The sequence below is a fragment of the Chrysemys picta genome, chromosome 1, assembly GCF_011386835.1.
Source record: "Chrysemys picta bellii isolate R12L10 chromosome 1, ASM1138683v2, whole genome shotgun sequence".
NCBI lineage: Eukaryota > Metazoa > Chordata > Testudines > Emydidae > Chrysemys > Chrysemys picta.
The window spans coordinates 283380126-283403026 of NC_088791.1; the positions used below are offsets into that span (position 1 = coordinate 283380126).

Below are 22901 nucleotides of genomic sequence, written 5' to 3' on the forward strand. Positions count from 1 at the left end.
TGGAAAGTGACTAAAATACATTTTGGGTCACCTTTGTATAGCCTTTACACGTTTTTCATGAGAAGAATATTTAAAAAATGTAAATTGAATAAAGGCTATTTTTCTTTAAATCATTTTAAAGCCATTACAAACATTGAATTTATCTCCCCTTGTAAGTATTCTCAAAAAGAACAGGAGTACTTGTGGCACCTTAGAGACTAACAAATTTATTAGAGCATAAGCTTTCGTGGACTACAGCCCCCTTATCAAACTGTCTGTACTGGGCTATCTTGATTATCACTTCAAAAGTTTTTTTTCCTCTTACTTAATTGGCCTCTCAGAGTTGGTAAGACAACTCCCACCTGTTTATGCTCTCTGTATGTGTGTATATATATCTCCTCAATATTTATTCCACTCTATATGCATCCGAAGAAGTGGGCTGTAGTCCACGAAAGCTTATGCTCTAATAAATTTGTTAGTCTCTAAGGTGCCACAAGTACTCCTGTTCTTTTTGCGGATACAGACTAACACGGCTGCTACTCTGAAACTTGCTGTGAATGGAGAGCTCACTGCTAGAACGGGGTGGCCCTGGGAATGGGGAACAAGTGTGCACAAGGAGTAGAAGGCTTTGGCCCAGCTATCCCCTTCTGAAGACATCCCCAGACTGGATTAGGGATATTGGTGTGACCTCACCTTGCAGCCCCCAAAGAAAGAATTGGGTGGACTAAATGGACAGTGCACCTCTCTATCTGAAGCCTAGCAAGGGAGGTAAGTGGATCCCACTAGAATTTAAAATGAAAAGTAAGGGAAGGGAGGCTCTGGACCTGGGCAGCTTTAGATACAGAACCAGGCACGTAGGAGGATTTCTGTGTCTGAGCCATGGAAGCAGAAATTGATTTTTCCTTTCCAGATTTAGCTAATATTCAGAAAGGGAATCTAGCACCTGCCCTCCAGATTTGAATACCTCAAAATTCAGGAGTGCTCAAGTTCAATTTGGGCAGCTGTTACTTCATTTCTCCCAAATCAAATATACTGATCCACTGTAACTTGCTGTAGAAAAAGTAGGATAAAATTGAGCAAGAAATGCTCCCCAAAGGTTATTAGGACTGGAATTGCTATTTTCAACAGCCATTGCCCTTTTTTTTTTTTTTTTAGTTTTATTTGTTTAAAAGGAAGACAGTGATATTGTATTTGCAAATTCCCCATAGAAACAAAGAGTGGAACAAAAGAATAACAAAGGCACCTCAACTTTTCCTCATTTATGGAGGACAGTCTTATAATATGCATCCAGGTATCCTCCAATCACAGAAGCTGAAAATTGTTCCACTTTACTAGAGTTCTGTAACCATATGGAAACCAATCCTTCTGTGTTCTGTGCACATCTAAAATTCCTGCACAATGACCCACCCTGGGAGCGAGTTACCAGTGACCCAGGGCTGGTGCGGAATGAGGGTACAGTTGGCGGGGGAGAGCCCAAGGCTGGGGCGGCAGGGGATGTGTGGGTGGGTGGGCACTGGTGGGGGGAAACGGGGCAGCCCAGGTCTGGGGCGGCAGGGGGTGCGGGGCACTGGTGGGGGGAAATGGGGCAGCCCAGGGCTAGGGCAGCAGAGGGGTGAGGGGGGGCAGAGCCCAGGGCAGGGGCAGCAGGGGGTTCAGGTGGGGGGGGGAGCCCAGGGCTGGGGTGGCAGGGGGGTGTGGGTGGGGGGAGGCCCAGAGCTGGGGCGGCAGGGGGTGCAGATGGGGGGGGAGAGCCCAGGGCTGGGGCGGCAGGGGGGTGTGGGTGGGGGGAGCCCCAGAGCTGGGGCAGCAGAGGGGTGCGAGGGGGGAGGCCCAGAGCTGGGGCAGCAGGGGGATGCGGGGGGTAGCCCAAGGCTGGGGTGGGAGTCAGCCAAACATTTTGCTTGGGGCGGCAAAAAAACCTAGAGCAGGCCTTGTCCAGAAGAGGCATGCAGTAGGATCTACTTATGCCACTTCTGCACTCACTGACAGGGAAGGACTGGGAGCATACCCAGCCCATGTGAACAAGGCTAGAAAGAAAGTAAGTAGGGAAGTCACCAAGTATTCCTGGAGACATAGGGTTCAGTGATACAGAATAGGGACATCCATTACAATCAGCCAGAAGTTTTCAGGTTTGATGGCATACATATGGCTGTGAAAAGTGAGGGTATGGGTTGGGCAGGTGTTGTGATACCAGGCACTGTGGTTGGGGTGGAGGATTGGGAAGTGACCAAGCTAGTTGCTAGCTCCCCCTGTGGCAAGTGATGAGTTTGCCTTGATGGCCTGTTCTGCTTAGCAACCAGTGAGGCCTACTGAAAAAAATATACTAGCTGAAACAGTCAGGCACTTGGTTGCTTGACCTTGCTAGATAAGAGAATGCTTGCAGAGGCTGGGAAGAATGCTTGCAGACGCTTTTTCAAGTAACTTGTATTTCTTTGTCTAACCATGAAGCTTATCAAAACATAACAGTTGTTCTTTGTTCCTCTCTTGTATGCTGGGAAAATATAGCTGGGAAGATATAGTAATGACGTGATGTAAGTGATGACGCGGCGAAGTGGCTAATAAAGATAGTTTGCATCTGCAGAGGGGAGGGGGCTGGTTCTATGGAGACGGGTAGTAGTTCTCTATTGTTTTGTATGCCTACAATAAAGAGCTTGATAGTTGGATCTTTGCTGGTCATTGCCTGTCTCTTTGCGGTCCGACAATGAAACCTGAGCCGTCCAGGATAAAAGAAATCCCCGACACAAGTTTCCAGTATGGTTAAGAGGATAAAATGAATGGATCCCAGAGAGAAAAGATCTGGGATTTTGGTGATCGGGTCAGACCTTGTATCCCTCGCAGGCTGAGGTCCCCATCTTCCTGTCCTCTCTGCCCCCTCATGGTGAGGAGGGTGCTAGGACTCAGAGACTTGAGTCCTGTTGGTAGGCTGAGAAGAGCCTACCATGTGTTATAGGTTATATGGCAAGGAGCCCTGCGGTCCCCACATTGGTACCAATTAAGTTCCTGGTATAGGAAAAGATGGGTAATGGGCAGATACCACATCTCCCCTTGTGATAAAGCTTAATAAAAGCTGTAGCCTGTCACTTAATTCCATGCATGTGTCTCTCCTCATTTTGCTTCTGTGCCCACATCAAAGAGATTAGATACCGAACTTCCAATTTACTCGCAGAAATCCCTAATCCAATTTTTATTCTCCCTGATCATCTGCAACCTAATCCTGTAGATGCCTACATTTCTACTGGTAAAGTTTCTTAGGTGCCTGAATTTCTATTGCTGGGCCTGCACAAAGCTGCTTCTGTCCTCAAACCTGGTTCCTAAGGTCCAGTGGGATCCTCAAACTACGTGTTCCCTCGCCTATCTCATCTGCAGGCCCTGATCTAGTAGGCAGTCTCAGAGCATGCTTACCAGATTGAGCCATACATAAAGCACAGCAGGAGGAGGGGGGTGTACCCCCAACCCTTAACCCAGTGGTTAGTGTACTCACCCAAGTGGTGGGAGATCCAGGTTCACATCACCTCCCCCGCTCTTCTGAAGCAGAACAGGAATTTGAACACAGGTTTCACCTCTAGTATCAGAGCCCAACCACTGGGCTAAAGATTATAAAGGGGGCCACCACCACCATCACCTGTGCTATGTTTTATTCAAGCCCCAATATGGTGGGCCTACACCACACATGCCTCTTTTCAGTATTTCCTAGTGGCTAGCTTAGGTGGCTCCCTGCGCCACTTACTGGCTTTTGTGGATTTCATTCTTTGGTATCTAGCAATCCCCTGCACTGTATGGGATGCCTAATAGGGAGCTGGGGATTCCACTAGGCAGCAGGGAAACTAAACATTAGCCATTGCAGTGTTTAAGGGTTGGTCTACATCTTGTGTTAGTGTGCACCAGTAGGAGTGTAAATTCTAATGCACACCAGCATGCCATGCACTAAATGTCCACGTGGACCCTGTTGGCATATTCTCAAAGTTCCCTTGTTTGTATTGACATAATTCCACTTGAAACAGTCCTATGTCATTGTGGACAAGGGAACTTGCAGTTCATGCCAACACACTGGTGTATACTAGAATTTACACCCCTGGTGGTGAGTATTAGCATACCCTGTAAACATGCCCCAAGTCACATTTGTGGATCCAGCTCCAAGATAAATCCCTACTATCACTGCCTTCGGACAAGGAACAATGGGTTACAAATCTCTGTGTACAAATGCAAGCACGGCATGACATACATATTTGGGATATTTGAAAACATGTTTCAGGAAGTCAAGATATCATGTACACTGCAGTGAAATATTAGTTACTCCACGAATGGTGGTTCTGAATTATATTGCAAGGGAGAGAAAGTCTTTATTGGCCAGGATAATAAGAAAGGTGACCATGAATAGCTAGGGAGAGGTGGAGGAAAAGCATACTTATAACTTCCACTTTTTATTCTAAGTGGAAGTGGATGAATGAGAAAGATATACTATTTAAATAAAATCCTGCCTAATTTTGCTATCTTATGGTACATTGCTTCAATTCCTGCTGTAATCAATGAGTAAAAAGCATCAGCACTTTGCAGGATCAGGTTCTAAAAATTCCCAACACTGCAATCTGCACAAATCTCACACTGGGGAAAACAAAACATTTGATTCCCCCTCCCCCATCCCCAAGTGCAACACAAACAGCTTGTTTTAGGAATTACAATTCTGTTATTACGGAGTCACAGTAACAACTTCATGTTTAAGGTTGCAACTAGCTTTCCCCTATAAGTCCAGGTCATACACCCACTGCTAACATCTTAAAACACATGTTCTTTCCCCTTGAAATTTCTCATATGAGGTCTCCTGGAAAACAAAGTCACCATTATACTGCCTAGGAGAGCAAATCTGAGTCAACAGAAAAGCTGACCGAAAGAAAATTCTCTTTTGTTAATTCAGTTTAGAGTTTAGTTAATTGGTGTGTGTACAGTGCAGCCAGTGAATGGGCAGTATATAGTAAAATTTTAGATGGTGTTCCTTCTCCTCCTATCCAACACAAGAATACACCTCAGTGTTTAATTCTCTTTCTTTCCTAAAAAAATATCACTTCCCCTTTCTGAGCAGCTGTTCAAGCCATCAATGACCCTGGCACATCTTGTGGGGTTAAGAGTCTTAACCCCCCTAATTCAACCCAGCTGTCTTGTCTTTACCTTGCCAATTTGCAAATCTCTAACTCTTTGGTAGACTACTAAAATGAGCCAAGGAAAGTTCGTAGCATATTGCCTCCAGACTCAATAAACTATTTTTAAAACCATATTTTTTTCATATTTCAAATGGCCATTGCGGCTTTCTTGTTGTAGAGACATATTTAGTATTATATCATTTTGGGGGACCACAATTAAAGGGAGGCCATTATACATATGCTGCTCAACTGTCTTCTTAATTAACTATTTCTGTTGCTTAAGGTGGCATAGATATTTCACATATTTGTTAGCAAGATCTGAAACTCAAGCATTCACATTTGTAACTTTTTCTTATGGAAGGTGTCCTACTAAAGTCAACGAGTTAATACCCATTAGTGAGGATACTGCTATAAGTAAGAATTGCAGACTGGGGCCTTGAAGGGTGTCTTGCAGTTCACAAAGTTAGGCTATCATGTGCTGAGTAAAAGTTTCTCAATTTTAATGTGTAATTCTACAGAAGATCATTACACACAGATCCAATATTTGGGATAAAATCTTAACATGACATACTCTATAGAGAACAGTACATGGGACATGCTCTTTTAATATGTTTGCACCCCGGAAAATACAAATACTGTAGAAGAAAGCATATGTCATGGGGAAGAGTAAGAATCATTTGTTTCATCAGACTCACAGTACAACCACTAGAGAGGATGAAAGGGAAATCTTCATTTTTACTGTCTTGTACCAAGATCATCACTGTAGTATGTGAGCACCTTCCAGTACTGCATTAAGCAATGTAACTACACATCTGTTACATATTGCTTCTTCTCTCATCCTCTTCTTAGGGGAGAAGTGTGTGCAGTGAAGTTAATTGTTTTGGTAGGTTTTTTTTTTACTAATAGATATGAGCTGCAATTCTTTTGATAAGTCAAGGTAAAAAAAATGGGCATTGTGCTTGGTGAAGGTGATGAGGTTTGTGACAGTGCTTAATTCCTAGGGGAGTTAATTCCAGTCTCAGGCTAGCTCCCACAAAATCCTTGTCTTCTGCACAGACAAGCTTTACCCACATTGTAGAAAGTTTCACTGTGCCAGAAGAGTGAAGTTGTCCACCATGGTCTTCATCATGGAGCTTTAGGATATATCTTTTGGGTATTCTGAGTTCAGGTCATTGGGTACCTTGAAGATAAGGACCTTGATCCTTATTTGATATTCTCCAAGAAGCCAGATCAGAGGACAGGTTTGATTTGTCTGAAGTAACCCATGTTGCTGAGGAAACATGCTGCAGAATTTGGAACTTGTAGGACTTTCCTACATGGACTTCATGCCTGGGTGGAACATATTGCTATAATCCAGCCAAGAGGTGTTGAAGGACTGAATAATTGAGGCTAGGTCATCATCTGCCAGGGTGGGACAAGTCTCCGACTCTGCCAAAGATGACTTTCATTATTCAACAATACTCACTGCCATGTGAAAGCTTAGCAGCAATGAAGAATCCAATGGTACTCCTAAACTATAGATTGAACTGGCCAATTGTGGGTGTGCACCTTTAACCAACGGAGACAGCACTGTGGCTGCAAACGCTTCAAAATTCTTTCTTCTGCCCACCAGCATAACCTCAGTCTTGCACATGTTTAGCTACAACTAGCTGGTCTTCATCCATGAGCTGATCTCATCCAAGCACTGGCCAATCCTGTGGTCATATGTGGTGAAGGGTAAGTAGAGTAGTATGTCAACAGTGTTTAGTGCTCCAGAGGATGACATTCGATGCCTGCCTTCTATCCATTAACAGCAGGAGATCATCAGTGTCACTAAAGTGGTTTCAGTTCAATGTTCTGGACTGAATCTAGATTGTGCAAGCTCTAGGATATTAGATCTATCTCTTCAAGGCAATTCTATGAATTCTTCAGTTTCACTCCTGGTTGTCTCCCACCAATGTGTATATATAAGCATACACTGTATGTAAGAATGGAGTCATATCTGTGTTCAGATTGTATGTCTTCATATCCTAGTTAGCCATCTAATGAATAGTAGAAAGGACAGAAAATGGAAATGACAATTAGTGAAGCTTTAAAAAACATCCACACAGTATTATTAAGAAATAGACATTAAGTACCTTTTCCAAATATCATCATTTTGTATGACTGGAACATCATGTTTATACTAAAATTTCAGTCTTTCCTATACTATGTGTTAAATTCTCTTTACTATTTTCTTTTTTGTAAAGGCATATTTCATTTTTATTTTTATCTGCAGATTACTCTTTGAAAAATGCACATTATTTTGCACGGATTTTATAAGCTGACTAGTAAATGCTGATTTCTTTTAAAACTATATGCCATATTTGACTGGCTGTGGAAAGTGAGAAGTGACATAAGAATTATGATCTCCACAATCATTTATAATAATAGAAGATATACAAGATTGTCAGGGATTACAGAACAAAATCACTGTAAATTCATTAGAGCAAAATCATAATATATTTTCTTCATTATTGAGTAGGCACCAGAAATTCTCTTTTCTCTGTTTCTTCTTTTAACTGAGTTATGAAGTCACATGAAAGCATTCAAATTTCATGATGTTTTTAATGTACCAGTGAATTTTTAAAGAGATTTTCTTTTTTCAAACTTCAGCCAAAGACTGAGTTTTTCACTCAGAAACACAAAATATATTTGTAGTTCTACATAACCTGTGTACATATGTACATGTTAGTCACACAGGCAAATATATTTCAAACACATTTTCATGTATGTAAAAGTGTCTTAAACAGAATTGCAGCAACTCTTCTAAAAAAAAAAAAAGACAACCTTGTTTTGCAGGTCATTTATTTACTAGATCCTGCAATTTACCATGTGTGGACAGACTGCTTTACTTGCCTGCTTGTGTTAAACTGCTTGATCAGGGCCTTAAACAAGTTACCTTTACTCACATTAACTTCAAGTGAAGTCTCCATAATTTGCTAATTCTTTACAATTGTTTCAGATTGTTCATTATGTATGAAATGTATGTTAATAAAGGGCAGAAGAATTGCCATGATTTTAAACTTTAATTATAGGACACAATAATAACTGGAGCGTAGTTTGCTGTCTCATTTAAAATGTAATAAATTAGTGATCCATATTTTACAGTTAATATTGCTTTTCTTTGACATAGAGAGAGAGCTCCTATCCATCCATAAAGCTTTGACCTAATTGAGTGACTCTCAACCCTTTCCATAGTGGGACCCAGCATGCCTTTCAACAACAAGGGATTTAGCAATATGGGAAGAAGGGTGTTCACAACACCTAACACTTGTTTATAGTCCCCAGATTGAGAACCCATGTTCTACTCTAGTTATTGGTATCATTACGAATATTATTTGCAGAATCAAGTGACAGGTCTAGAGCAATTAGCTGGTGTTTCACTCATTTCTGTCTGTAATATGATAACTTTTGACAACCACAAGCGATCCATTCCTAAATTTCAGGGACTGTTCCAGGCAGGAGTGAGAAGAACCTTACTGATTTTGATGACAACTGGAAAAACCTGCTTTCCACTAAAATCTCCATTTGGTCACTCTGGATCAAGGGGTTAGGCACTGATCTCAGAGAGGCTTCTGAAGCAGCAGTTTGTTCTACATAAGCAACAAAGTGTGGGACCTTTTCATGTGGTTATTAGTGGTGCCCGGGAGCCCCAGCCGTAGAGCAGGAACCCATTGTGCTAGATCAGGGGTCAGCAACCTCTGGCATGTGGCCCGCCAGGGTAAGCCCCCTGACGGGGCGGGCCGGTTTGTTTACCTGCCACATCCGCAGGTTCGGCCGATCACGGCTCACGCGGTTCGCTGTCCCAGTCCAATGGGGGCTGCGGGAAGTGGCGTGGGCCAAGGGATGTGCTGGCAGCCGTTTCCTGCAGCCATTGCCTTTTTTTTTTGTACAAGCAGATGGTCCCTGTCCCAAAGAACTAACTATATGACAAGAGATAACAGGTGCATCATATTCATGCAACACCTGTCACCATATCAGCTTGTATTGTTGTAACCATTGCAACACACCAGCAGTGGAAATTTTGGGATGTGTTCAGGGAAGCCCTAGATCTGCAACCAATGATAAAAAGGAGATCCTGGCTTAGTGAATGCTTGGGCCAGCATTAATATAAGCTAGCTCTCTGTCTGTGAGTACAATGAATAATGAGACTTAGTAAATGATCTATTTTCTAAACTCAGGATCAGGTCCTTATCTACTGTAAATCAGAATCGTTTCACTGAGACAATGGAGTGGCACTGATTTGCAATAGCTGAGGATCTGGCCCTTAACATGGGCCTCATTTGCTAGGCTGAGTGGAACAAGAGAAAACTATCTAAAGTATAACTCAGTTTCCTCATGAAAAACTGCTTTTCCATTTTTGTCATATCGTCACAGAATAATTCATCATTATTTTTTCTTTTCATATTTAAAAAAAAATGCTTGGGGTAAACGGAGTGCACCCTGAAATGAAGGACAAAGGGGTCTGAGCATAGACTGGACGAGTGCTCTGAATGTACTCCCACATTACTCCACCAATGTATCTCATTCATATCCTGCAACACACTTCAGATTCTGAGCAGACATGCTATTCATATGTCATATTATGTGATGCATAGTAAATATCAGGTAGGTTCCACTGTATCCCTTTTCTTATGTGAACTCATCAGAGTTTGAACATAGCTCTTTTGTGGGGAAAGGCTAATTACACGTGTCCATTTTACCATTTCCTGTAGCCCCCACCCACTAATCAGAACCAATTAACTGTAATTGTCTCTCGCACACTTTGTCTAATCACTCTATTATTTCCTTTGAATTGCTAGCGTTCTCCTCCGCATTCCCCTAGCATGCAGTTACATACACACCTCCCTGCATTATTTTGACAATCACTTATATGAAAAGTAGTTGCTGAGTCAAGACTCAGGGGATTATATGAAGCATCTGCGACAAGCACATCCCTCAGCCTGCGCTGCTTCCCGCAGTCCCCATTGGCCTGGAACGGCGAACTGCTGCCAGTGGGAGCTGCAATCAGCCGAACCTGTGGACACTGCAGGTAAACAAACTGTCCTGGCCCGCCAGCAGATTTCCCTGATGGACTGCGTGCCAAAGGTTGCCGATCCCTGGTCTAAGACATTTTAACTGCCAGCCCTTTTTCATTGATGCAACTTGTTCTCCAAATGTTTACATTTTAAGGACATTTGTAAGTAAACTGATTATCATCCTTTTCTGTTTTAGCTCAGACTCCGCCCTTGTGCAAGCCCTCCATTTCAACCATTTGATTACATGTGATTGAGGAGGATGAGATAAAGTGGATCAGTTGTCTCTGTGCCCCACTACAGAACATTGGCTAATCTGGCTTCTCAAAAATTCCAGTGACTGTTTTTCTAGCTGCTGGATGTGTTCCAGCACAGTAAATAAAAAAGTAGAAGCCAAGCTGGTCTACTGACCTAGTAATGTGCTCTGCATGGTTTATTTGGGTTCATAGCCACAACTTACAAAGGTTGAGATGCTGTAGCAGAGCATGCTTTGACCCTGAGCAGTAGGCCAGGAGAAACAGAGTGTTTTACATTATTCAAACAGCAACTTCTCTTTCTGATCAAAGAGCAGCTTTAGCAGGCTCCGAAGGGTGCCCCCTTTAATTCTCTCCAGACAGAAGTATCATAGCTGTGATGCAGGCCCTGAAGGTGTAGAATTTGTTATATCTGATCAGATCAATGGTCCATCAAGGCCACTATGCTGTCTCTGACAGAGCCAATAATGCTTCAAAATGCCTTGATAATGCACTTAGCAAGTTGTGTAATGCTTTACAAAGGGGGTAAAATTCCTTCATGACCCCTGTGGCAATCATTTTAAGTCCTGCAGAATGCTTATCCCCAATTTAGCATGTATAACTACAATGCTAACAAGGGAAACAAAAGGAGGATATTTAGGGCTCCAATGCAAAATAGCAGAGAATCTCACTGGGAAAATAACCGGAGTACTTGTGGCACCTTAGAGACTAACAAATTTACTTGAGCATAAGCTTTCGTGGGCTACAGCCCACTTCTTCGGATGCATGCTGTAGCCCTCGAAAGCTTATGCTCAAATAAATTTGTTAGTCTCTAAGGTGTCACAAGTACTTCTGTTCTTTTTGCGGATACAGACTAACACGGCTGCTACTCTGAAATCTCACTGGGGTTAGGAGTGGGAGGGGGCAGGAGGTTACCTCTCAAGGCTCAAAGAGAAATGTCAGAATGCCAGGGAGTAAAAGAAAATGAAGCCATGCCTTCCATCAAATCAAATGTTGTGTTTTATTTGATAACTGGACCAGTAATCAAATATCATTCCTGTCCTTTCTAGGCCTATTCTGGAGGTGACTATGGAAATCATTTACCAGATGACCATACCATTGGCAATTTAACTATTTCCTAGCTGATCAACAGTTGCTAAAATATTGAGTGCTGACTGTATCCTAACTAACTGACTTGTGTCTGGAAGTCCGAAAATTAGGATACTTTGTGACTCCTCTCTGTCATTCCACTTTTTGTTATTTATTATTACTTATCATCATAGTGTCTAGGAGCTCTAGACATGGACAAGAAGAACATTGTGATGGGTGCTGTACAGACACAAAAAAAGACAGTCCCTGCCATATTGTAGATCCTGCTGGCATTGTCACACTCCCTTTTCCTACTCCAGACTGTGTTTTCTACTTAGCCATGAAAAAATGTCCATCTGCCAAGTGGCAAGCTGCCTGCCAAAATACTGCACAACAGCTAAGGATCAGGATTCCTACAGACATTAGGGTAACTGTTCGATTGTAAAAAGAAATCCAGGACACCTTAAGTAATACAATTTTCTTTCTCCTATTCTTTGTTTATCTTTTCTATTTAGATAATATACTTCCTGGAGCATGGTGTGGCCTCTTCACCAGATATTTGTATGGTTCCAAGCAAACTGAAGCCCCCATCTCAGTTGGGGATTCCAGGCACCATTATATAGCAAATAATGATAATAATTTAATCCATATTTTAACTACACCTCTACCTTGATATAACGCTGTTCTTGGGAGCCAAAAAAAAAAATCTTACTGCGTTATAGGTGAAACCGCGTTATATCGAACTTGTTTTGATCCGCCAGAGTGCGCAGCCCCCCCTCCCCGAGCACTGTTTTACCGTGTTATATCAGAAATTTGTGTTATATCGGGTCACGTTATATTGAGGTAGAGGTGTATCTGAAAACATGTTTGCAGTGACTGTAGGTGTCAGAACTGATACACAGGGAAAATGCATATTTTCTGACGGATACTGCTAATTTAGTGAAAGCATCAATAAAAATCCTATTGGGACAGAGTAATTATTTTCTTTCATTATATGCATGGTTGATAATGTTCCGCTGAATGTTTTCCTGGGAATAGGACCAATATAAAAACAAGGTAGTTTGTCACCTCATCACAGCTGTTTGGGGTGAAATTTGGAGAAAATATACATACTGTGGGAGACTATTGATGTCATTATGGTAACACACATATTGTGATAAGCCGCATCAGCAAACCTGAAACACCTGACAGAGATATTTTCATATATCAATCAAAGTGCACATGCATGAACGTGCATAAACACACATACTGCTCTAAACACCCAGTGCTGTCTTTCAAACATAGCTCTAAAAAATGCTGCATTCACATCTCTACTTCACTGCTCAAGCAGGCTGCATTATTTTGTTATGGGTGCAAATGAGGCTTTTAAAAAAGTTTGTTTGGATGTAGCACACAGTAAATTTTGCTTCGCCATGTTTACCAAACTTACACTCAGCATCACTGTACTCTCATCCAGGAAAGAGCTACGCACAAGCACATGTTTTAGAAACACATGTTTAGAAATGAAACAAGTTTTATTGTGGGAGCAAACAAGAAAAAAAAATCAAATCTAAGTCCCCAAAGAAAGGGCATATATTAGACGTCCTACAAGATGGCTCTCACTGTGTCCCAAGCCAGTTCTCTTAGTGTATGTCCACACTACAAAATTAATTTGAGAAATTCCACCTTGAATGATTTCCCTAACATGACAGAGTGCAGCCACACCACAAGATAATAATCCAGATCAGTGGGGTTGCAGTAATATCCTGTATCCACAGTGGTCCTGTATTAAATTGTGTGAGAAGCAGCAGCTACATCCAAACAAACCAGGGTTAATTCATAACATGAAGAGATTCTTGATGATGGCAGAATGAATTATTCCAGGTTCAGTTAATATGTTTTAGCCATGTACCGCACTATAAGATTGACCAATTATTTCTACCATCCTACCCCCACTCTATTTAGTGGCTGATTTACTCTGAAGCCTTTTCTGGTGGCTGCTGCTGGAGGAAGGATACTGACCTTAATGGACCAATGGTCTGATATGGTAAATCCTACAATCCATACTCATCATGTCTGGAACAGCAAACCAGTTCGTTGAAAAGCTAGGGATACTGATTATGTTCTGGCTTACACTCAACACTGGGGGAGGGTACCAAGAACCAAAGGTGCCCATTCCAAGATCTTTGATGGTCAAGACTACGCTGCTTTGAAAAACAAGTCAGCTTGTTTTTTCTCTTCCCAAATTTATCAGACTGTTTGCCCAAGGTTAACTTATTATCCTGTTCTTTCAGTTTCTTTGTGTGTGTACACAATCAAAGTAAATGCTTTGAGAAAGAAAGGCTCTTTATTTATTTCAATCACGGGGGTACAGGGAAACCGATGCAACGGAGGGGATGGAATGGGAAGGCACAACGCAGGTAAGCGGCATACATAAGAGTGGCTCATTACTGTAACAGGTTTTCAAAGCCTCCCAGAGATGCAGAGATCCTTGCTGGGTTCTTCTTATTGGCCTGATATCTGGCTACTCAAAATTAGTCGTCAACCTATCTGACTCCACGCCCCACCCCTGTGGAAAATTGCCTCACAGATATTATGGACCACACAGCAGGCACCAGCAACAATGGGGATATTGCTTTCACTGAGGTCTAACCAAGTGAGCCAGTGACCTTTTAAATGTCCAAAGGCACAGTCCACCAACATTCTCCACTTGCTGAGCCTATTGTTGAACCAATCTTTGCTGCTGTCCTGGTGGCCAGTCGGTTCCCGCTTCATGAGACAAAGGTAGGATGGCTCTCCGAGGATCACTATTGGCATCTCAAGATCATCAATGGTTATTTTGCAATCTGGAAAGACAGTCCTGCTTGCAGCTCTCTGAACAGACTTGTGTTCCTAAAGATGTGTGTGTCATGAACCTTTCCTGACCATCTCATGCTGATGTCGGTGAAACACCCCATGTGATCCACCAGCGCTTACAACACGATTGAAAAGTATCCCTTTCAGTTTGTGTATTCTTTGGCATGGTGGTTGGTGTCAAGATGGAGTATATGTGTGCCATCAATCATCCCACTGCAGTCAGGGAACCCCATCATGGCAAAACTATCCACTAAGGCATATTGCCCAGAGTCACCACCTTTCTAAACAGAAGTCGATTAATGGCCCTGCATACTTGGATCACAATAGCTCCCACAGTGGATTTACCAACTCCTAATTGATTCACCACTGACCGGTAACAGTCTGGCATTGCAAGCTCTCACATAGTGATTGCCACTTGCTTCTCTACTGTCAAAACAAGTCTCATTTTAATGTTGTGCTTCAAGGCTGGGGAAAGCTCTGCACAAAGTTCTTGGAAAGTAACCTTCTGCATTCAGAAGTTCTGCAGCCACTGCTCATCATCCCATAGCTGCATAATGATGCGATCCCACCAGTCAGTGCTTGTTTCCTGGTACCAGAAACAGCGCTGTATCATGTTCAGCTGCTGCACAACTGCCAGGAGCAACCAGGAATTGTTTCATTCTATGTCTTGCTTCATGATATCACAATGTTACACGTGGCAGTTCTTGTCTCCACTCTGGAAATACTGCAGGATAAGGTGTGAGGTGTTTGTAATGCTCACTACAAGAGTGCGCAGCTGAGCAAGGTCCATGTTTCTTGGGCTACGGCATAAGCACATCTAAGCCAGTATTTCGAAAAAAGGTGTGAAAAAACATGGGTTGTTTGCCATTGATAGCAGGGTAGGGAGGGAGTATACTGCATCATGGGAGGCTGAAGCCATGTTTCCATTCCCCTCTGCAACAATGTTTTGGTCCCATGAGATGTTGCAAGACCATCCCCAAATCCCCTGCAGCTAGCTACCCACAGTGCACTGCGCTGTACATTGATGCAAGAGATGCTAGTGAGGACACACTCCACTGGCATAATGAGCATCATGTGGACACTTATTTACTGCGGAAGCTGGATGTTGACTTACATTAAGTCAACTTTCCTTTGTAGTGCAGACATATCCTGAGTCTTGTACCATTTGTTTTAGAGAAAGATACTCTATTGTTCTGGGTGTGCACGGGGACTGTACAGACAACTGTAACCCTTCTGCCAGGTGGTGTAGGCAGCAACAGGGGCAAGGTTCAATATATAGGGGTTCCTCTTAACAATACAAAACAGAACCATCTCGAGCCCTGTCAGAATGTTTCAGTGGGTCACAGCTGAGAATGCCAGATTCAGGACAAACTGCTGAGAAATAGGGCAGACTCAACCCAAACTGGTGGTTATTCTATCATTAAATTATACAAATCCAGTAACTAAAGTAAACTTCTGTATCACTACATTGATTGACAATAAGTAAAAAATGCAGTCTCTTTAGGCATTCCAGCCCTTATCTCACCACCCAGACACTAGGTTTATGATGAGTGGCTACTGAAAACTAATTAAATCAAATATGGGGTTCTTCTAATCCTAGGAGATCAGTAACATGGCCAAATCAATATATAACTTAGATCTTATCCAATAATCATGCTGCTGCCAATCCTTTAGTAAATAAAATCTAAAGGTTTATTGATAAAAGAAAAAAAGAGAGTTAAAAAAAGTTAATATATCATATACATACAATAATTGCAATGTTCTTATATCAGGTTTCTAGCAGTGATGTTATAGACTGCTGCCTTTTAAAGTCTCTCTGAAAACTTGCAAAAGACTGAAAGGTCTTCAATACATAGTTCAATATGCTTTTTTTAGTTGTAAATTCACAGGCCAGAGAACCAGAGCAGGAAAGAGGCCAAATGGTGTCATTCCACAGGTCTTTTATACCCTTTGCTATGTGCCTGGAAATTTTCTGTTTCAAACAAAGCTCACAGCCCAGTTTGTGGAAAGTTACTGGTGGAGTCCAGGGTCACATGAGCATATCACATGTGTTTACATGGCTTGATGACTCAGAGGGGAAGCCATTGGCCCCTTGGAGGCTAAGGCATCTGCAGGAAGAGATATCTTGGTAGAATGCATTTCTTCTATGGCCCATTGTGAGAGATAAGTGTCTTTAATGGGCCATCAAGCTAGAGTAGTCCATTCATAATGTGCTGGCTAGACTGGATGTAAACTACCTTGTGAGTGTTACCCCAAGAACAAACACATTTGAAATATGTATATATAGCCAATATTCATAACTGCAGATACAATGATGATACATGGATTTAAACACAATAATTGTATTTAGCAAAATCGTAACTTTTCCATTAACACTGTACATGATCAACTTTGTACAAGATTTGTCACAATTGTCTAACAGAGGCAAATCAATGATATACACAGGGCTGGCCTTACCCTGACGCGAACTGACGCAGTCGCCTCAGGTGCCAGGGGTGGGGGGCACCACTGGAACCCAGAGTGTAAAATTGTGTCTGCTGCTGGTGCATATGTATTCTCTCTGCTCTAGATGCACGGAGATGGTGGAGTGCTGTGCTGGAGGAAGGAGGGCACAAGAGACATAACAGGCAGGCAGGAGAAAAGGGGAGAGGTAATAACAGAAAGCAGCAGGAGCTGCAGGGAGAAAGAGGAGGAGGAGTCTCTTATGTACCTCTCTAGCACCCCCAGGAGCCTGGACTGATTAACGCCAGCGTCTCAGGGAGCTTCCTGTTTCCTGCTGCTTCCCTGAATCCACTTGAGGAGAACAGGCAGTCAACTGAAGCAGTGGGAGCCAGTTAGGCCCTTAAGACACTAATATCTTCCCTCACTCAGGCCCTGCTACCAGCCTGCTTATTTGTCCCCTTCAACTGAGTGTTGAGAGCCACTATAGCTGGCACAGAACAGCAGTCATGAGTGAAAGAAGAAAATGCCCCTCTGGGGCAGCATTCAGAAAAAGAAAGAAAGCAAAGGAAGCTTTTCTATCTAAGTAGGAAGGAGCTCTCCTGAGATACATAGACACAAATGTTCACGGTGAGCCTTCTGGCTCTAGTGAGGATGTGAGTGGTGAGGAGATGCCTGATCTTCCAGTTAGTCAGAGTGCAGGTGACCTGGCAGCTACTGCAGCACCCATATCTCCATCTCAAATGGATGTAACCATGCACATTCCTGAAGAAAAGCGTAGATCAGAGAAGAGTGTGGTGGAGGCACAAGAAACAGCTGCTGCTGAGTTTAGTTCCTTAAGTCTAGATGATCCAGGACTGTGGATGAACTTGAGCAGTAGCCTGAGGGACTTCCTTTTACTTCATGGGCCACTACCTGGCTCACAAGCTATTTAAAAGGTTATTAGCTAATTCCAATATACTATAGATTATAGCAAAGGACATATGGGTCCAGAGCACTGTAGGTGTAAAAGGGCAAATTTGTGATGTCTGTTCCTCAACCCTTGCACATAGCCAGCTACTCTGAGCTGTAAAGGAGGGAGGCTGAGTAGCGAGGTAGCAGAATTAACAACACAGTGTAGTCAGGTCCAGAGAGGACTGTGAGGAACTTCACAGAGATCTAAACAAGCTAGGTGAATGGGTATCACTAGGCAAATAAAATTCAATTGTGACAAATGCAAAGTGTTACACATTGGGGTAGAAAAATAAACTATCCATACACCTTACAGGATTCTAAATTAACTATGTCTACTTAGGAAAGGGACCTGGGCATCTCTGTAGACAGCTCAATGAACACTTCTGTTCAATGTGCAGCTGGGATCTTCTTAGCTTATGCGCAACGTGCTTCAGTTGGCACGTGACAAGGATTCATCACCAAATTTGGTGCTCTGGTTGGATCATTAGATTCCCGGCCTAGGCTGGGTACTGATGGGGAATGCAACATGGATGCTGATCCATGCCTCCCACAGCTGGGATTAAAAAAAAGAAGCAGCAGCTAAAAAGATGTTAGGTTGCAGAAGAAAGGGATGCTGAATAGTATGGATTATATTATAATGCCTTTATACAAATCACTGATGTGGCCCCATCTAGAATACTGTGTGCAGTACTGGTCACCGTATCTCAAAAAAGATATTGCGGAACTAGAAGGGTGTGGCAGAAGGCTTCCTTGGGGCAGGATAGCCTGTACCATAAACTTGGAATCAGTCTCTACCCAGTCAAGTAGCAAAATAGCAACTCAAGATTTGGCAGTCTGAGTCTTCTATCAAACGGGGGGAAATTCTTCAAAACATACTTAGTTGCAACATTTAGGGCAAGGGCAAGACCCTGACCTGGGTTTTGGGTTATCCCTGAGGAGCTCCTCCTCTGTCCCAGAGTCATCTGGCTCTGCACCGGGCAAAAGCAGGCAAACCTTCTTTACTGGCCTGCTGGTTCCTGACTGGCCAAGATTTCCTCCTGGCCTTTCTAGGCTTTTGGAGGACTGACTTGTTGGTCACCTGGATCTGAGTGGATTTTCCCTGGATGGGGAGTGTCCGGGTGCTGATACCTCCAGCATAGGGCAGAGAAGGCCTGACAAACCTCATCAAAAGGGGTCTCACAGAAGTATTGCAAGAATGATCAAAGGCCTGGAAAACCTCTCAGATGACGAGAGTTTGAGAAGATTGTTTACTTTAGAAAGGAGATGACTAAAAGAGAAAATGATAAAGGTATATAAAATAATGAATAGCCTAGATAAGTATCAGAGGGGTAGCCGTGTTAGTCTGGATCTGTAAAAAGCAACAGAGAGTCCTGTGCATGCATCCGAAGAAGTGGCCATTCACCCATGAAAGCTTATGCTCGAATACATCTGTTAGTCTTAAAGGTGCCACAGGACTCTCTGTTGCTTTTTAGCCTAGATAAGGTAGATCCAGAACCTTCATTAAAATTTTTTTCTTCTTCCCGCCAAATCATATTCAAACAGTTCTTTCTGCATATTGCAGCATCCTTCCTTTAAGATTCATAGATTCTAGGACTGGAAGGGACCTCAAGAGGTCATCGAGTCCAGTCCCTTGCCCGCATGGCAGGACCAAATAGTGTCTAGACCGTCGCTGATAGACATTTATCTAACCTACTCTTAAATATCTCCAGAGATGGAGATTCCACAACCTCCCTAGGCAATTTATTCCAGTGTTTAACCACCCTGATAGTTTTTCCTAATGTCCAACCTAGACCTCCCTTGCTGCAGTTTAAACCCATTGCTTCTGGTTCTATCCTTAGAGGCTAAGGTGAACAAGTTTTCTCCCTCCTCCTTATGACACCCTTTTAAATACCTGAAAACTGCTATCATGTCCCCTCTCAGTCTTCTCTTTTCCAAACTAAACAAACCCAATTCTTTCAGCCTTCCTTCATAGGTCATGATCTCAATACCTTTTATCATTCTTGTTGCTCTTCTCTGGACCCTTTCCAATTTCTCCACATCTTTTTTAAAATGCGGTGCCCAGAACTGGACACAATACTCCAGCTGAGGCCTAACCAGAGCAGAGTAGAGCGGAAGAATGACTTCTCGTGTCTTGCTCACAACACACCTGTTAATACATCCCAGAATCATGTTTGTTTTTTTTTGCAACAGCATCACACTGTTGACTCATATTTAGCTTGTGGTCCACTATAATCTCTAGATCCCTTTCTGCCGTACTCCTTCCTAGACAGTCTCTTCCCATTCTGTATGTGTGAAACTGATTTTTCCTTCCTAAGTGGAGCACTTTGCATTTGTCTTTGTTAAACTTCATCCTGTTTACCTCAGCCCATTTCTCCAATTTGTCCAGATCATTTTGAATTATGACCCTGTCCTCCAAAGCAGTTGCAATCCCTCCCAGTTTGGTATCATCCGCAAACTTAATAAGCGTAATTTCTATGCCAATATCTAAGTCGTTAATGAAGATATTGAACAGCGCGAGTCCCAAAACAGACCCCTGCGGTACCCCACTCGTTATGCCTTTCCAGCAGGATTGGGAACCATTAATAACAACTCTCTGAGTACGGTTATCCAGCCAGTTATGCACCCACCTTATAGTAGCTCGATCTAAATTGTATTTGCCTAGTTTATCGATAAGAATATCATGCGAGACTGTATCAAATGCCTTACTAAAGTCTAGGTATACCACATCCACAGCTTCACCCTTATCCACAAGGCTCGTTATCCTATCAAAGAAAGCTATCAGATTGGTTTGACATGATTTGTTCTTCACAAATCCATGCTGGCTGTTCCCTATCACCTTACCACCTTCCAAGTGTTTGCAGATGATTTCCTTAATTACTTGCTCCATTATCTTCCCTGGCACAGAAGTTAAACTAACTGGTCTGTAGTTTCCTGGGTTGTTTTTATTTCCCTTTTTATAGATGGGCACTATATTTAATGTTAATATCATACATACATAACACAATTTCACATATTTATGAATCATTATTTTGTGCCGTGTATGTAATAAACATTAACATATCCTCTTGTCAAATACTGTGTGTGGATATGTATTTGTATGTTATTCTTTCCCACATACTAACAGCATCCCTTAAGTACTCACTTTAAATATGATACACAATCACTTGCTAGTCTGCACATATGTAAATTTAACAGAGCAATAGATCCGTATCTGATGATGTTTTAGCTACTACATGTTCATCATGCTCTGTAAATAATTATTACTCCAAATAATTTTCAGGTTTATGATTATTTTTCTAGTTAAAACCAGTCTTATGTTATGGTCTCATAAGACCAAGGTAATATCATATATCTGCATGTTCAGATTTGCTATTTGAGATGTGTTCCTTGCAAAAGCTACTGCAAATTTGTTCAAAAACATACATATGATTTTTGTTTTGAAGTAGACTAACATCTTTACATTGATGCTTCTTTGTCAGCTAGGCATAATGTTGAGATGTGCAGACTATGGTCACCCGTCTTAGATTCAATTATGTGGCTCCAGGGGATGTCAAAGGGTTACTTATTTGCATAAAAAAAAGAGTCTTAGTAATGCGAACCCAAACACAAACTGGGTTTCAGCATGAGCCTAGTTGCTCTCAAGTTCAAAATCTATTGGTGTGTATTTACTTAAAAATAGCTTGGCACTTGAGACTCTTTTCATTAGCATTATTTAGGGTTCAGATGAATCTGCAAATGCACTGATTGCCTCTAGAAGAACAATTTGTGTGCGTGCAGTTTGGAATTTTATTTTTAAGGTAATTTCTTCATGAATATGCATGAAAGGTGGCTTGAGCTGTGAATGGCTATTTCTAGGTTGACTTCTTGACATTGCCTTATTCCATTAATGGTGGTTATGATTTTATTCTATATTACTGTCCTTCTAAATTTGCTTCTGCACTAGGGACAGCACTACAGCCATTCACTGGGCATGGCAGATGCCAGATAGAAAAAGGAAAAAAAGAAAAGAAAAAGAAAGCCAGACTGTTTTTCTCTTAATGGTGTAATAGTCTGTGGTCAGCTATCTGGGTAGCTTATTATTCTGCTGCTGACACTTGTGTCAGTGTGAAATGTCTATCAAGTTAGCAAAGCAACCGTTAGTTATGGGTTCTTAACCATCTGGATGCTGATTTCATTTTATTATCCTTAGAGTATGATAAAACTGTTGCTTGCTATTCTGTACTATGTGTGTTCAGATGAGATTAATTTGCATTTCCTCAGGATCCTCACCATTCTGCCCTTTCTATAGTAGAGAGTCATGGCTGTGCTTTGAACATAAATATATGCATTTGCCCTAAAGCCATCTGCATCGCAGCAGTAGACTCAATTAGCCAGTTTTCTTTAGCAATCTAACATAAAACAACTATGTATTTAGTATACATGCTTCTATAAATATTTCTATGCCTTAAGCTCACATGGAAAGTATCTCTCCTGAATATATATAAACCTAAATGTATAGTTTATGGAAAGATATAAAATACATCATGAGGGACATTGGGACACATCCTGCTGTAGCGTTTTAAGTGTACACAAGCTCTCAGTGCTTTCAAGAGTGGAAGTATTGCCTTAGAGTCACCCAGGGGTTGCTGTTTAGTTTTCCCAGATTAATGTGTGGGGGCTTGTGATGCTGTATGTTTGAAATATCACCATGTATATCCTGGGCCGGCCCACAACATTTTGGCACCTGAGGCAGGGAGCCCAAATGACACCCCCATACCCCATCACTTGGGCCAAAGCTTTGAAAGGTCTCAATTCTGCCTTCCTGTTCTACTCCTCTCATGGTACTGCTCTGCTACCTACCCCAATAAAGGAGAACTAATGACATAAAATGCCTTGTTCAAAAATTTTAAGTAACACTTAACTTTCAAATGCCTGAACAGCAAATGTAACTTTTCTCATCTGCATTGACACTGGCATTTTTATCAGTTTGAATAATCAAAGTGGTGCTGTCCGTGCCTTCTTGGTTGCAAAGATTTGAACTGCTTCCTGCTGAAGGTCCACAGTCTGGGCCAGCTCATGCTCTATTGAGATGGTTGCAAGGCCGACCAGCCTGTCCTGTGTCATTGTGGAGTGTAGATGTTTTTTTATTAACTTCAGCTTGGAGAAGCTGCGTTCTCCACTGGCAACTGTTACAGGAAGTGTTAATAGTATGCGCAGAGCAA

General features: G+C 42.1%; 1 long non-coding RNA gene across 1 annotated transcript in view; it reads right to left on the bottom strand.

The window, feature by feature from the left end:
• Positions 1–5950: 5950 nt before the first annotated feature.
• Positions 5951–22901, bottom strand: part of LOC135983995 (uncharacterized) — a 29960-nt gene continuing 13009 nt past the window's right edge. The window contains exon 2 of the long non-coding RNA XR_010601900.1: positions 5951–7135. This is a non-coding gene — a long non-coding RNA (uncharacterized LOC135983995). The remainder of the gene's footprint in view (positions 7136–22901) is intronic.